The sequence below is a fragment of the Apium graveolens genome, chromosome 1, assembly GCF_009905375.1.
Source record: "Apium graveolens cultivar Ventura chromosome 1, ASM990537v1, whole genome shotgun sequence".
Taxonomy (NCBI): domain Eukaryota; kingdom Viridiplantae; phylum Streptophyta; class Magnoliopsida; order Apiales; family Apiaceae; genus Apium; species Apium graveolens.
Genome location: NC_133647.1, coordinates 38,095,864 through 38,113,394, shown reverse-complemented (window position 1 = coordinate 38,113,394; position 17,531 = coordinate 38,095,864).

Here is a 17,531-nt window from a genome sequence, read left to right as displayed (position 1 = left end):
CTACAACGTTCGCTTTACTGGGATGATAATTAATCGTGCAGTCGTAATCCTTGATTAATTCTAACCATCTTTTTTGCCTCATATTAAGCTCCTTCGGTGTGAATATGTACTTCAAGCTTCTGTGATCCGTGTAAATCTCGCACTTTTCCCCATACAGATAATTTCTCCAAATCTTCAAAGCGAAAACTAGGGCTGCTAGCTCCAAGTCATGAGTAGGATATTTCTGTTCGTGTGGTTTCAATTGCCTTGACGCATATGCAATCACCTTATCGTGCTGTATCAGAACACATCCGAGTCCTTTATGAGAAGCATCGCTATAAATTACGAAATTACCTTGATCGTCTGGAAGTGACAAAACAGGTGCCGTGATTAATCATTGCTTCAATTCCTGAAAACTTTCTTCGCATTTATCATTCCACATAAACTTTTCATTCTTCCATGTAAGCTTTGTCAATGGTGTTGCAATCCTTGAGAAATTTTGAACGAATCGACGATAATATCCTGCTAATCCCAAGAAACTTCTTACCTCTGTGGGTGTTCTCAGTCTTTCCCAATTTTTAATGGCCTCGATCTTTGATGGGTCCACTTTGATCCCTTCATTACTGACTATATGTCCTAAGAACTGAACTTCCTGTACCCAAAATTCACACTTCGAGAATTTAGCATATAAATTCTTTTTCCTTAAAATCTCCGAAGCTGTTCTTAAATGTTCCGCATGATCCTCTTCCGTCTTTGAATAAATCAAAATATCGTCTATAAACAAAATAACGAACTTGTCCAAGTATTCTTTGAAAATTATGTTCATCAAGTCCATAAACGCTGTCGGGGCATTGGTCAATCCAAAAGACATCACTAAAAATTCATAATGTCCATACCTTGTCCTGAAAGCTGTCTTCGGTATATGTAACACCCCCAAATCCGGGGTCGGGGATCCGAATTTTCACGAGTTCCATTTCCCTTAATAACATCCAATCTTAATACACAATCAACTACTCTGTACTGTGACCCCACAATAAACACACACACCACACATTATAGTCTCAGAGATGAACATCCAAAAAAAAAAATCACAAGTCATTTTATTCCACAATTATATGTCAATACACCTTAAAAAGGTTTCTGAATAAATTTACATTTCTCTGCCATTATTACAACTCATAATATACATAAGTCTGGTACATTATAAGTTGAAAGCCTAGCCTATTGGTAGTTCCTACCTCAGCTACAGCGACATCAAAGCCTATAGGAAACTGCGGAACGTTTCCTAATCGCTTGCGAATTGGGAGCTTGGTCCTGTTCATCTTTTCTATCTGTTGTTGTGTGATGAAAGAAGAAAGCAAGGGTGAGCAGCAAGCCCACCAAAATAATATGTATAATGATTAACAATATATGAGCCTTCTCATAGTACTCATGAAAGTCTTGGTCAAAAGAAATGAACCAAGTCTGATATCTTACTGCGATGAAGTCGCAAAATATTCAGTATATATACATATATACTTTTCAAAATCTTGGAAGCCCTCTTCCATGCATAATATACACAGAGTTCCAGTTTATAACTGTATAAAAATATCGTTGCAAGGTGATCTCATATATCTAACCTTGTCTCAACGTTTTTCTGAAAGTCTTTGATATGCATAAGATAATCATTTACTAGATATAAGTTTAAAAGATGAAGTTACAAGATACTCCAATATACTTATATCCGAATACTAATTGAACTACCACCGTTCAAGTTATAATCAGTTTCAAAAGTTCATCGCACAGATGAGACTACAAGATAGATTCAATCTTTGAACATCATTATAAATAATGAAGTTACGAGATACTTCATTAAGTCCCGATATATATATACACCTATATATATATACATTTCATACACTCCTTGAAAACCTCTATTATGAAAATTATAAACAGAGTTGCAATATCCAATGAATTTGGAAAGGAGAAAACCTTGGCATAAACCTGATATCTTGCTGATCAGGCAAAGATACCAATAAGTAACCTTTTCTACTAGTAGATGGACGAATTCCCCACTGGTCATCACCCTGTTCGCAATAGGACCTTATGCTGGACTGCCACTCAGCCACTTACGCATTTGATGGACTCCCACTGAGCCACTTACACTATCATGGACGCCCACTGAGCCCATGTTGCTTATGCCGACTCGATAGATGGACTTACTTCCCGAACGTTGGGTAAGTAATCAATTCATTTACCAAAACAGCAACCTCGTTGCGAATATAAAATACACCATAGTGCCGAATCCCTCAGGTTTTGAGCGAGTATTTAAATCCCCTTTTTAAAAGGAAGATCTTAAATATAAAAATGAGTTTTGGTATCCGCTCTAACTTTTAAAAATCATTTTGAAGACTCGAAAATACTTTAAAGAGTGTTTGGAGTAATGCTGATTTAATGAAGTAAATCAGTCCCATGTCTGAATATTATTATTTAAATAATATTCCCATAAAGAATAATCTTTATATAAGTAATTGAAGTAGAAGTTGTAAGACTTATACTTGAAATGAGTATTAAATAACCAAAGATATACTTATACGAAAGTACTATCTTTATTTGAATAATCGAAAATAAGTTTGATTATCGAAACATTATTCTTTAATAAAATAAAGAATATTATTAAATAATAAGCGGAGTCATAATACCTCGAATGAATATCATAAATAATATTCATTAAATAAAATAACGGAGTCATACATCCTCAAATGAATATTCAATTAATAATCATTAATAATATAACTCAGTCATAAGCCCTCGAATGAATATTCGAAATAATATTCAATAATAAAATAAAGTTAAAGTTATCGAATAAACTTTATTCGATTAATAGTTTTGAAAACTATAACCATATATATATAAAAATATATATATTATACTTGGGAACATCGACTCCCGGTTTAGAAATATGTTCACCTTTTGATCCCCTATACTAAGGGTAAACTCAATACCGCTTATCTCTAGTATAGGTATTATGCAACTGTAAGCATTTTAACCAACAGATATATAATCCAAGAATATGAAACAGGCATGCATATATACCATATCACATGCTACAATATATCGCAAGAACTTGCTAATAACAAATATGCATTTATCGCAAGATCATGCATATACACATATACATCACAACAACAGTATAACGGGTAGAAAACTTGCCTGAGCGACTGGGGGTGATAAAAGGATCGAGACGAGTCTGGTAACCTATAAACAACAAGTAAGTTGGAATTAAACCAAAGTCACTTGTAAATCTATACTTTAACTAACTTAGACTCTAACGCTTGTTTTGCGCTTACTGATTCTCTTAAGTCACTCGAGTACCCTCGGCTCCACCATTTTTAATAATTTAACCATTATGAGTTTTAAGGCGATTCCTTCGTGGGTGTCTTACCAACTGCCTATTACACTTTACATAAATGTTTCATACTTCAATTAGTCTTTTAAGGTCTTTAACCTATGTTTCAAAGTAAGGCGAGGGGAAATGTTTCGTTCGCGAAACGCCGTTACTTAAAACGGTCGTTTCTCCTAAACCGTACATCGGAATCAAACGAACCACATATCAAAACGAAGCTCGTAACATGTACTTTCTAATCATGGTAATGGTCAAAACCTAGAAGGGGGTTTTCGGGTCCTAATGTTATGAACAAAAGCAGTCTAAAGTAACTCGGACATTATGACGGCTATGTTTACGCGATTTCCCAATTTTATACCCTTCCAATTCAACCCATAATCAAGCCACAATCACATCCCAATCCAAACTCCATCCATAACACATCCTAACAGCCCCAATCAATTCAATATTAACATTTATACTTATGCTTAAGCTTGAATTTAACTATACTTAAGTTCTTTTAACCAAAACAACAAGATTCACCATCCATTTCACTACCACTCCAACCCAAATTCTAAACCAACAAGCATTAAGCTACTATATCACCATAACAACTAGAATAATCCTATTTAACAAAGTAAAGCTAGGGTTTGGAGATAATATACCTTCCTTGAAGTGGTGTGAGTAGCTAGGAAGCCTTAAGAAGTCTTGAGATGACTTAGGGATGCTTGGATCTTAAAGGAAAAACAAGAAAATCAAGTTAAAATTCTTGAAGTCACTATTCATTGTCTTCTTCATTGATTTCTTGAAGAAGACTGTGAATGATTTGGAGGCTTAAACTCATAGAATAGCCATAACTATGCATAAGGAATACTAGGGAATTATCTTACCAATTTAGGAAGCCTTGAACTTGAATTTTGAAAATTGTTTTCTTTGAAAATGGCAAAAGCCGAGAGCAAAGGGAGGATGAAGGAGAATTTTGTGTTTTTGTTTTGATGAAAATGAATATTTGCTTGGTTGGTTGAATTAGTTTTGTTTTGTTTTAGGTCAATTACCCATTTACCCTTGATTTTGTATGGTTAATATTCCACCACATTTCCTTCCCTCTTATGTCATGCTTGCATCACTTTGTGATGTCATCACCCCTCCTTTGTCCTCTTTCTATTGGTTGGATGACACCATCCTCTCTTATCCCTTTGATTAACTTCCTAATTGTTTGCCTAATGACCGCTGATCTGTTATACAGTTCGCTTAACTTTCGTTTTCGTTTATCGTTTGAGGGATCATACCCGGGATCTTATTACTTAGGTTCCCTTAACCTTTCTCAATATATTATATTCCTTTTATGATCCTCTCTTATAATACTTTAATTTAAATTCTTTTTATCCTGTTACCTTTTACTCAATTCTTTCCGTATCTAGTGGATTTCCGGGAAAAGTCAAAGTGTTCGGAATTGGATTCTGACGATCTTTACATACACTTATATACCATATAGAGTACTAATAAAATCTCAGAATATCCATAACAGAACCCCTACATAGTGTGGCATGAAAAGTTTTCTCATTCAGCTAAAACACTATTCATAAGGGTTACAAAAAGTTCAAAATTTTGGGGTTATTACAGTCTCCCCTCCTTAAAAGGATTCCGTCCCAGAATCAGAAATGAATAGGGATACTCTCTTAGCATTGCATTTTCTAACTCTCGAGTAAATTTTCCCACATTGTGGTCCTACCACCAAACTCTGCCTAGTTTAATAACCCTTCTCCTAAGCATTTGTTCCTTTTCACTCTATAACCCTTTCTGGTTGCTCCATATAGTTACGTCGGGTTACATGTCTATGCGCTCATATGCCCCTATTTATCTGGCATCCGAATTACACTTTCTTAACATTGCTACGTGAAACACGTTATGAACTTGCTACAGGTTCGGGGGTAGGGCTAGCTCGTATGCTATCTTCCCAATATGTTTTAGTATATCCAAGGGTCCGACACATTGTGGACTTAGCTTTCCTTTCTTTCCGAATCTCATCAATCCTTTCCAAGGGAATACCTATAACATCACTAGGTCCCCTACTTCCTATTCCTTGTCCTTTCGTGTCAAATCAACATATGTATCATGTCTATCTTGGGCTACTACCAGCCGTCCTCTGATTAGATCTATCATATCCTTGGTCCTTTGGACTACTGCGGGTCCGAGCATCTTGCGCTCTACAACTTCATCCTAATATAAGGGAGATCGACATTGTCTTTCCTCAAGGATCTCATAAGGCAACATCTCGATAATGACATATGATCTATTGTCGTAATATAACTTAATCCGCGTTAAGTGATCATTCTAAATTCTTTCAAGTCTATTGCACCGGCTCCCGAATACTACCACAACTTTATTACTCCTTTTTCAGCTGTTTCTATTTCCCAAAGTTTGATCAATCATATAGAAGTAAAGGAATTTGTTGAGAGATCACTGTGATCATGAACACTTGTTATATCGCATAGTTAGTACAGAAGGTGGCCATCCTTTAGTACTTGACAAGCAATTAAACAATAGATGGTATCATACTAAGCTTCTATCACACAGATAGATAGTCATTTGGCAATACCTCCCCTTCTGGAAGGGTTGTTCTTCTCAGCTTACATGAAATGAAAAGAAGAGAAAAAAATGAACTGAAGAGAATTGTGTATTCGTAAAAATTTTATTGCCATAAAATATCTGGCTCGGAATCTACCTCTGAACTATAGAGGTTTGTCATAGGAGAACAAAACATATATGTATTTATATCAACATCAAGTGTTATAGCATCGTATTTCACATGCCTAAATATTTTCGCTATTCCGTCCATCATTCTATGGACCCAGGCTCTTCCTCGAGCTTATACACAATCACCTCTGAAACTCCCTCGATATCGAAAATCGAATCTGGGATCTCATTCTAGACATCATCGTTACTTGAATTCTATGCTTGCACCGCAACCTTCCTCGTATAATAATACGACTCTCTATTGATAAGAAAGAATAAATATTCGATAGGTAGATAATCTACTTAATTAGTCTATCAATGATAACTTATACACCACCACGACCCGTTTAGTGGTACTCAATCTCAACATTCATTCCAATACAACTCTCATGGTTGTAATCGACTCATTACTCGTAGAATCATTGCTGCATTACTATGGTCCACCACTGACCTACTGTCGTCATTCATTTTCCATGAAATCTTAATATCTAACCATACGGAGTCCATATATGCCGTATCAAATCCTTCTAAGGAGGTAACATAATCACCATTCCTGATTCATGAAGAACACTCCTGATCCTGACATACATACATGACATGAAGTAGATAAAATTGTAGAAGAGTTTCAATCAAAGCAACGATAGCAGGTGAATACCATTCTTAATCGTATGCCTTAAATAGAAGACTTAACTCAAGGTTCGTTTAGTCCTTTTTGAAATATGGTCCTGGATTATTCTCAAGATAGTACCTTCTGAGATAGATAGCCCGCTCATGGCGATTACACGAATTAAACCTTTACCAACCACTATTACGGTTGGGTATTGCACAGTCATCAGAAGGAATGTCAATCTTCCAAACCATAATACAACCTGCATAGCTTTAACCATCATCACTGTATTCCTTTGGCACAAGCGCCTATAATTATCCTCTTACCTTTAAAGTGTCGACCACCTCTTTGGCCTTTCCTGATAGTAAAATATCCTTACAGTAAATGTCATTTTAACCACCTCTAAATAAATTTTCTACCTTATTTCAATCACAGCTTATGTGAAGATGTTTTCCTTAAAATCTGATGAGTAAAAAAAAATTACCATTTTTCCATAAGTTATTGCCTCAGTCTTTAGAGGTTAATCACTGTCATGACTGACTCTCAATCATAATTAGAACATCTTTTATCTTAAATCCTAATTGCCCTGAACAATTTCGACCATTACTGGTTTGATCCATACCTTCTCGTGGTTTAATACGTGCCTCACTTGGCATCAATATAATTACGTCATATTTCCTTTATCAACATTTCTATTCTTGAAAATTTTGAATTTTACCTTTCTCCTTGTAAAACCTCTAAGGTTATCCTTGAATCGTTCCTCCTGTATTCCCTAGATACAGGGCATATCAAAATACCATTTACTAATACTAAAACCATTGTCTATATACTTCTGAAAAATTTCTCCACTGATTCTTAAAGGTTGTTGTTACCTTAACCCTTTCCAAATCATACTGTCAAAACTCATACTGTCCCTATTAAGGGTGAAATGCCAACCTTTATGCATTCCCCCAGGATTCATTTTAAGTTACCGATGTTTTATCCTTAATTCCACCTTTAAAAGGTACCTGCATCCTTCCATGGATAAATCAAGTCATATAACCCTGATAAGGGTGTCTTATTCAATCATTTCCACCTCGATAGTATATGCCTAATTTCATAATAACATCTGTATTCAAAATTAGGTCAATCAATATGGCCTCCAAAAGATAACAACGGTTATCCGCTTTTCTTGCCTAATCTGGTAACGATAACAAGGATGTTCTGGAAGATATTGGTCGTGTTCAACGCGAACTTCTTCTTAATAATTCCTTATTTACTTTTGTTGTTTATCTCAACAGTCACCTCAATGTTGGGATATCTTTCATACATGGCGTCTCCCTTTCTGGGTATCAAGCCACCGGTCTTACACTTCACATTCTTGAAGGTCACTTCCTTCATCCAATTTTTCCTAATTTCTTACTTTCTTGTCTCCTCAGTCTATCCGTGTCTCAATATTTATCCTTCGAACTATCTCAAGGTTTCCTCAAATCCTCCCAACTTACAGGGGATAAAATATATGTATCTCTTATTCCTTCAACCATCAATTTAAATCATGGTGAATCACCCTCATCCTGACGATTACATACTTTTCTATTTCTATTGCTACGAGTCTTTAGGGTTTCCTCATACCCAACTTCCTTATCATTCCTCAAACTCTATTGCCTTTATATTCCTTTCCACTTCAGTTTCTTTTTTTTTTATTTTCCTTTCTCTTATCATTATTTCATGAACCAACCCAACATAAGCATCAATTTCAAACATCCCGTCATTCTAGATTCGTGTCCTCAGAACGAATCTTGACAACTTTTACAACTTAGATTCATAATTCATCATACTTGTCTGCCTTTGTTCTGGCTCTAAAGCTTTTACACTATCCCCATAACCTTGGGAAGTACTTTCCTGAAAATAATTGACTGAACTTAAATCAGTTTATTATAATCTCTTGCTCCGTGCCTTCCTTGGTCTTTCCCCAGCGGGTGGTCTCCCTCTTAGGAGGGTAAGTGACAAAAACAGTCTTTTGTGGTTCGTCAATCATTTAGAATCTCAAATGATTCCTATATTTCCTTTAGCCAGGCTCTGGCCTCAACTGGGTCAACGTGTTCCTTGGAACACTGAGAGCTTAGCGATTTAAAGGTCCTGAAAGAATTTCCCACTACATTGTTTCCCTCAAGGTGGTGGTTGGGAAATAAAGTATAAGTTCTGTTTAGACAGGTCCTTGAATTTCCGTATAGGAGTACCGTCTCGGGTCCTCTTACCTCGCTCGACTTCTGTTTTCTTAGTCTAAATATTTCTTCCTAATCCCCATAATTGAGGTCATCTTTTAATTTGAAATCCTCATTTTTCCCCTTTATTATATTCTGGGTTCCTTATATCTTAATTGCGACCTCCCTGATTAACACATTCAAGGTTTGACCCTAATCTTATTCCTTGTGGGGGCATATTACTTGGAAAAATTTTGAGAATCTCTGGATATTTGTCTTACTTACTTTGCTTAAGTCTTTCCCTCGTTTAGTCCTTGCACGATTGCAAATTATGAATTCTTAAGTTCGATAAACTTCATGACACTCTCTTAAGTGTTAATAGAGCAATTAACAATGTGATCTTATCACAACAACTCATCTGAACTGAATTTAATGAATATATACATAACCATTTGTTCGAGGGTACAACAACTGAACATATTAAAGAGAATTACATCATTTGATCTGATCGCTTATAACCCAAAAGTACTACCATAGATAATCATCTAGTCATTAAAACTAATCATCCATAACTTAGGCTAATCCTCCAAAAGCGGTGCTGCATGAAATTCTTGTCTGATTGCTCTGGCTCTGCACACTACCATGGATCAAGAAATGCGAGCACGCACGACATCCCTAACCTGCTCCATCACAGAAGTGATGGGGTCTAAGATTGTTGCAAGTAGAGCCGGATCAATCTGACCCTCGAGATGGCCTCTAGCTGTAACACGGGTGGTAGCCTCAATCCTTTCCATGCTATGAGCTAATCCTGCCGGAAGTACCCCACCCTCAATCCTCGGTGCAGTAAGTCGATCCAACAGATCACTCCTAACATTACGGGCCTCGGACAGGCCACCCAAAGTCATATGATAATTGGCGATAAGAGAAGCCTGAGTGGTAGCATTTAGCAGTCCATGGGGTGCAGGTGGTGCAGACCCAGGAGATCCAAATAGATAACCAAGCACGGTATCAGGTGACAATGGTGCAGGAGATAAAGGTGGCATTTCCTCAGTAGGTGCTGGGCTCTGTACCGGGGATGGAATAGGAATTGGTGGAACCTCATGGATGTCTACAGGAACCTCTGGAAGAGGGTCTGATACTGGTATAATTGGGGTCGTGGAAGGCCCCACTCCTTCTGTCCTCATTAACCTTTATGCCCTTGGTAACTCTTCATCCTCTAGTGCCACCCTCGCGGCCATTCTTGCTCTGGTAGTCTCCCTGACTACGGTCATCAATTCCTCAGCGGTCCTCTCTTCATTCTCATCAGGATCCTCCATGAGATCCTCCTCAGCCACAATCCTTTCCGGAATAACATCCTCAACCGCAACATTCTCAATATGAATCTCATCTGGTCCCTCATTAGGGTACTCCATCGGATTCACAATTTGATCTCCAACTTGTAATAAAACATCCTCATGCTGATGCTCCTGAACCTCAGGGTTCGGTGCCCCGCTGCCCTATACGAGAACGAACTATGTTACTATCACGATATTTATAAGGGTTCCCGTAAGGGTTTTAACTATCAGTACTACGTTAGGTAGCCCGACTATGAACTTGGCAAGAGTTCTTATTATCTTAGTTATTATCTTAACGTCACATCATCTCTGAGGTTTATAGCGCTTAGCTCTGATACCACTTCTATAACACCCCCAAATCCGGGGTCGGGGATCCGGGTTGTCACGAGTTCCATTTCCCTTAATAACACCCAATCTTAATACACAATCAACTACTCTGTACTGTGACCCCACAATAAACACACACACCACACGTTATAGTCTCAGAGATGAACATCCAAAAAAAAATAATCACAAGTCGTTTTATTCCACAATTATATGTCAATACACCTTAAAACGGTTTCTGAATAAATTTACACTTCTCTGCCATTATTACAACTCATAATATAAATAAGTCTGGTACATCATAAGTTGAAAGCCTAGCCTATTGGTAGTTCCTACCTCAGCTACAGCGACATCAACGCCTATAGGAAACTGTGGAACGTTTCCTAATCGCTTGCGAATCGGGAGCTTGGTCCTGTTCATCTTTTCTATCTGTTGTTGTGTGATGAAAGAAGAAAGCAAGGGTGAGCAGCAAGCCCACCAAAATAATATGTATAATGATTAACAATATATGAGCCTTCTCATAGTACTCATGAAAGTCTTGGTCAAAAAAAATGAACCAAGTCTGATATCTTAATGAGATGAAGTCGCAAAATATTCAGTATATATACATATATACTTTTCAAAATCTTGGAAGTCCTCTTCCATGCATAATATACACAGAGTTCCAGTTTATAACTGTATAAAAATATCGTTGCAATGTGATCTCATATATCTAACCTTGTTTCAACATTTTTCTGAAAGTCTTTGATATGCATAAGATAATCATTTACTAGATATAAGTTTAAAAGATGAAATTACAAGATACTTCAATATACTTATATCCGAATACTACTTGAACTACCACCGTTCAAGTTATAATCAGTTTCAAAAGTTCATCGCCCAGATGAGACTACAAGATAAGACTTGAATAGATTCAATCTCTGAACATCATTATAAATAATGAAGTTACGAGATACTTCATTAAGTCCCGATATATATATACACCTATATATATATACATTTCATACACTCCTTGAAAACCTCTGTTATGAAAATTATAAACAGAGTTGCAATATCCAATGAATTTGGAAAGGAGAAAACCTTGGCATAAACCTGATATCTTGCTGATCAGGCAAAGATACCAATAAGTAACCTTTTCTACTAGTAGATGGATGAATTCCCCACTGGTCATCACCCTGGTCGTAATATGACCTTATGCTGGACTGCCACTCAGCCACTTACGCATTTGATGGACTCCCACTGAGCCACTTACACTATCATGGACGCCCACTGAGCCCATGTTGCTTATGCCAACTCGATAGATGGACTTACTTCCCGAACGTTGGGTAAGTAATCAATTCATTTACCAAAACAGCAACCTCGTTGCGAATATAAAATACACCATAGAGCCGGATCCCTCAGGTTTTGAGCGAGTATTTAAATCCCCTTTTTAAAAGGAAGATCTTAAATATAAAAATGAGTTTTGGGATCCGCTCTAACTTTTAAAAATCATTTTGAAGACTCGAAAACACTTTAAAGAGTGTTTGGAGTAATGCTGATTTAATGAAGTAAATCAGTCCCAATATATTTAGAAAATGTCTGAATATTATTATTTAAATAATATTCCCATAAAGAATAATCTTTATACAAATAATTGAAGTAGAAGTTGTAAGACTTATACTTGAAATGAGTATTAAATAACCAAAGATATACTTATACGAAAGTACTATCTTTATTTGAATAATCGAAAATAAGTTTGATTATCGAAACATTATTCTTTAATAAAATAAAGAATATTATTAAATAATAAGCGGAGTCATAATACCTCGAATGAATATTATAAATAATATTCATTAAATAAAATAACGGAGTCATACATCCTCAAATGAATATTCAATTAATAATCATTAATAATATAACTGAGTCATAAGCCCTCGAATGAATATTCGAAATAATATTCAATAATAAAATAAAGTTAAAGTTATCGAATAAACCTTAATCGATTAATAGTTTTGAAAACTATAACCATATATATATAAATATATATATATTATACTCGGGAACATCGACTCCCGGTTTAGAAATATGTTCACCTTTTGATCCCCTATACTAAGGGTAAACTCAATATCGCTTATCTCTAGCATAGGTATTATGCAACTGTAAGCATTTTAACCAACAGATATATAATCCAAGAATATGAAATATGCATGCATATATACCATATCACATGCTACAATATATCGCAAGAACTTGCTAATAACAAATATGCATTTATCGCAAGATCATGCATATACACATATACATCACAACAACAGTATAACGGGTAGAAAACTTGCCTGAGCTACTGGGGGTGATAAAAGGCTCGGGACGAGTCTGGTAACCTATAAACAACAAGTAAGTTGGAATTAAACCAAAGTCACTTGTAAATCTATACTTTAACTAACTTAGACTCTAACGCTTGTTTTGCGCTTACTGATTCTCTTAAGTCACTCGAGTACCCTCGGCTCCACCATTTTTAATAATTTAACCATTACGAGTTTTAAGGCGATTCCTTCGCGGTGTCTTACCAACTGCCTATTACACCTTACATAAATGTTTCATACTTCAATTAGTCCTTTAAGGTCTTTAACCTATGTTTCAAATTAAGGCGAGGGGAAATGTTTCGTTCGCGAAACGCCGTTACTTAAAATGGTCTTTTCTCCTAAACCGTACATCGGAATCAAACGAACCACATATCAAAACGAAGCTCGTAACATGTAATTTCTAATCATGGCAATGGTCGAAACCTAGCAGGGGGTTCTCGGGTCCTAATGTTATGAAAAAAAGAAGTCTAAAGTAAATCGGACATTATGACGGCTATGTTTACGCGATTTCCCAATTTTATACCCTTCCAATTCAACCCATAATCAAGCCACAATCACATCCCAATCCAAACTCCATCCATACCACATCTTAACAGCCCCAATCAATTCAATATTAACATTTATACTTATGCTTAAGCTTGAATTTAACTATACTTAAGTTCTTTTAACCAAAACAACAAGATTCACCATCCATTTCACTACCACTCCAACCCAAATTCTAAACCAACAAGCATTAAGCTACTATATCACCATAACAACTAGAATCATCCTATTTAACAAAGTAAAGCTAGGGTTTGGAGATGATATACCTTCCTTGAAGTGGTGTGAGTAGCTAGGAAGCCTTAAGAAGTCTTGAGATGACTTAGGGATGCTTGGATCTTAAAGGAAAAACAAGAAAATCAAGTTAAAATTCTTGAAGTCACTATTCATTGTCTTCTTCATTGATTTCTTGAAGAAGATTGTGAATGATTTGGAGGCTTAAACTCATAGAATAACCATAACTATGCATAAGGAATACTAGGGAATTATCTTACCAATTTAGGAAGCCTTGAACTTGAATTTTGAAAATTGTTTTCTTTGAAAATGGCAAAAGCCGAGAGCAAAGGGAGGATGAAGGAGAATTTTATGTTTTTGTTTTGATGAAAATGAATATTTGCTTGGTTGGTTGAATTAGTTTTGTTTTGTTTTAGGTCAATTACCCATTTACCCTTGATTTTGTGTGGTTAATATTCCACCACATTTCCTTCCCTCTTATGTCATGCTTGCATCACTTTGTGATGTCATCACCCCTCCTTTGTCCTCTTTCTATTGGTTGGATGACACTATCCTCTCTTATCCCTTTGATTAACTTCCTAATTGTTTGCCTAATGACCGCTGATCTGTTATACGGTTCGCTTAACTTTCGTTTTCGTTTATCGTTTGAGGGATCATACCCGGGATCTTATTACTTAGGTTCCCTTAACCTTTCTCAATATATTATATTCCTTTTATGATCCTCTCTTATAATCCTTTAATTTAAATTATTTTTATCCTATTACCTTTTACTCAATTCTTTCCGTATCTAGTGGATTTCCGGGAAAAGTCAAAGTGTTCGGAATTGGATTCTGACGATCTTTACATACACTTATATACTATATAGAGTACTAATAAAATCTCAGAATATCCATAACAGAACCCCTACATAGTGTGGCATGAAAAGTTTTCTCATTCAGCTAAAACACTATTCATAAGGGTTACAAAAAGTTCAAAATTTTGGGGTTATTATAGTATATCCTCTGGCTTAATCTTTAGTTGATGATATCCCGATCTTAAGTCAATCTTGGAGAAGTACTTGGCTCCCTTCAATTTGTCAAATAGATCGTCAATTCTGGGTAACAGATACTTGTTCTTGATTGTAAGCTTATTGAGCTCCCTATAGTCGATGCACAGTCTCATGCTTCCGTCTTTCTTCTTAACAAATAATATCGGTGCACCCCACGGGGATACACTGGGTCTGATTACTCCTTTCTCTAATAACTCTTGCAATTGCTTCGCTAGCTCCTTCATTTCAACGGGCGCCATTCTGTACGGGGCCTTGGATACTGGTTCCGTTCCAGGTGCTAAGTCGATTGCAAACTCAATTTCTCTGTCTAGAGGAAGTCCTGGTAACTCATCGAGAAACACGTCTGGAAATTCATTGACGACTGGAATATCTTCAAGTTTTGCTGGCTCCTGACTTCTGTCAATCACATATGCCACGAAATGCTCGCATCCTTGTCGTAGTATCTTCTTGGCTTGAATAATTGTTAAGAACATCTTTACTCGCTTCTGGCCCTTGAACGTTACTATCCTTTCATCTGGCATCTTCACCATTACCTTCTTATTTCGACAATCTATCTGGGCATCGTGCTTAGATAACCAATCCATTCCTAGGATAAAGTCAAATTCTCCCAACTTAAATGGTATCAAATCTACACAAAACCTACTACCAGAAATCTCAATCTCATAATTCTCACAAACTTGATTAACAGATACAAGTTCTTGATTTGCTAATTCCACAATCATTATTTTATTTAAACACTCAACTGGACAATTTAACTTACTAACAAAATATTGTGAAACAAATGATCGAGTTGCTCCCGAATCTATTAACACTTTGGCACATAAAGAATTCACATTAAGCGTACCTGCCACGACATCAGTATCCTGGATAGCGTCCTTCACAGACATATCAAAAACTCTAGCCCTTGGAGTCTCGTTCACTGCTGAGGTAGATCCCATAATCCTCAATGCATTACTGACTGGGGCTGGTGTCTTGCAATCCCTTGCTATATGTCCTGGCTTCCCACATTTGAAACATGTAAATCCAATAGCTGGAACCTTAACAGCTGGATTTCGAGTAGGCTAATCCTTATTTGCTGGCTCTTTTGTTGGCTGATTTTGGCACTCCCTTGAATAGTGCCCTTTCTGATTGCACTTGAAACAAACCGCATTCAACTTGTTACAAACTCCTCCATGTTTCTTCCCATATACCTGACAATCTGAAAAAGTTGATCTCAACTAATTGGGCTGATTCACATTGGCTGGACGGTTGCCCTGGCTTCCGTCGCCTGCATTTTGTCTTTTGAAATTAAAATTTCTCCCTGGCCGAAACTTGCCCTTCTTAAAGTTTGGAAACTTCCCTGGTTGTGACTGACCTTCATTTCCTTCAAATTTCCTTTTCTTGCTTTCTTTCTCCTTCTATGACATCTCGCTCTCTATCTCTGCGATCATGGCCTTCTGTACAACTCCTGTATAGGTATCCAATTCAAAAATGGCTACCTTCCCTCTGATCCATGGCTTCAAAGCTTGCTGGAATCTCTTAGCTTTCTTCTTGTCTGTATCCACATATGACGGCACATATCTTGACAATTCTTCAAACTTGCTTTCATAATCTGCCACCGGCATATTTCGTTGCTAACTCTAAAAACTTCAACTCCATCTGGTCCTGAACAAATTGGGGAAAATACTTTCTAAAAACAATTCCTTAAACCTTTCCCAAGTAATAACATATGTACCTTCCAATGTCTTCACCATCTCCCACCAATAGGTGGCCTCATTCTGCAAATAATAACTTGGAAACTCAACATTATGTTCTTCCTTTACTTTCACAAAGTCAAATGCCTTCTCTATCTCCTTTAACCAAACATTTGCTTCAATCGGCTCTAAGGAACCCTTGAATTCTGGTGGGTTTACTGCTTGAAAATTTTTGAAAGTTACCTGGGGGTTGGTCTGTCTTTGCTGTTGTTGTGCCAGGTGAACTATTTGTTGGGCCAAGATTTGGAGAATCTGGGCTATTGCTGGATCTATGGGTCCTGGGTTCACATTCAGGTTTGTATCATCTTGGTTGTTATTGTTTTTGTTGTTATTGTTGGTTTCTTCATTCTTTGTGTTGGTGTGGGTATTTCTTCTGGGAGGTATTTTCTGTAAAGAATCAAACAACTTATTTAGCTTTTAAATCAAATCTTTGCATAAAAGAAAAGTTTTGTAAAACAGAAATATCTCTTTTTGAAAACAGTTGTAACAGTTGAACTAAGTAAATTGTATGCTTCTTTACAGAATATAAACAGTTAAGGGAATATGGTACATGGTATCACAGGGGTATAACTGATGCAATAAATAAGGTAGAATAAAACAGGTGCAGTAAAGTAAATAACAATGCTGGAAAGGAAAAGGTACTGATATATATAGATCAAAAGTTTTGTGTAGTACAAGCGTAAAAACGCTTCGGAAGTAAAAGCAAAAGGGTACAAAAACCTACTCACTAATCAGCATATCTAGTCTATAAATACAACTCAAAAGTCTACTGATATACACTACAAACTATTGTACATACTACAGAACCATAACAACTCCGATCAGCATCTCTATCTCTGGGTCTCTAGCTCAACTCCAAGGAAACTCTGGTCCTCCCAGCCTCTCAAAGTCCTCCATCACCTAAGTAGCCCATCGCAGAAGTGCATCAGGGCCTCGGCCAGGTAGTGTAGCTCCATGTAGCCTAGCCTCAAGAATCCTGTGTATCACATGGATCTCCTCTCAAAGCTCCCTCACACCACGATCAACATCTGTAGTCCTGATGATATGCTGTAGCTCTCGGATCTGGGCCAACAAGGAATCACGTTCCAATAGAAGAGCTTCATACCG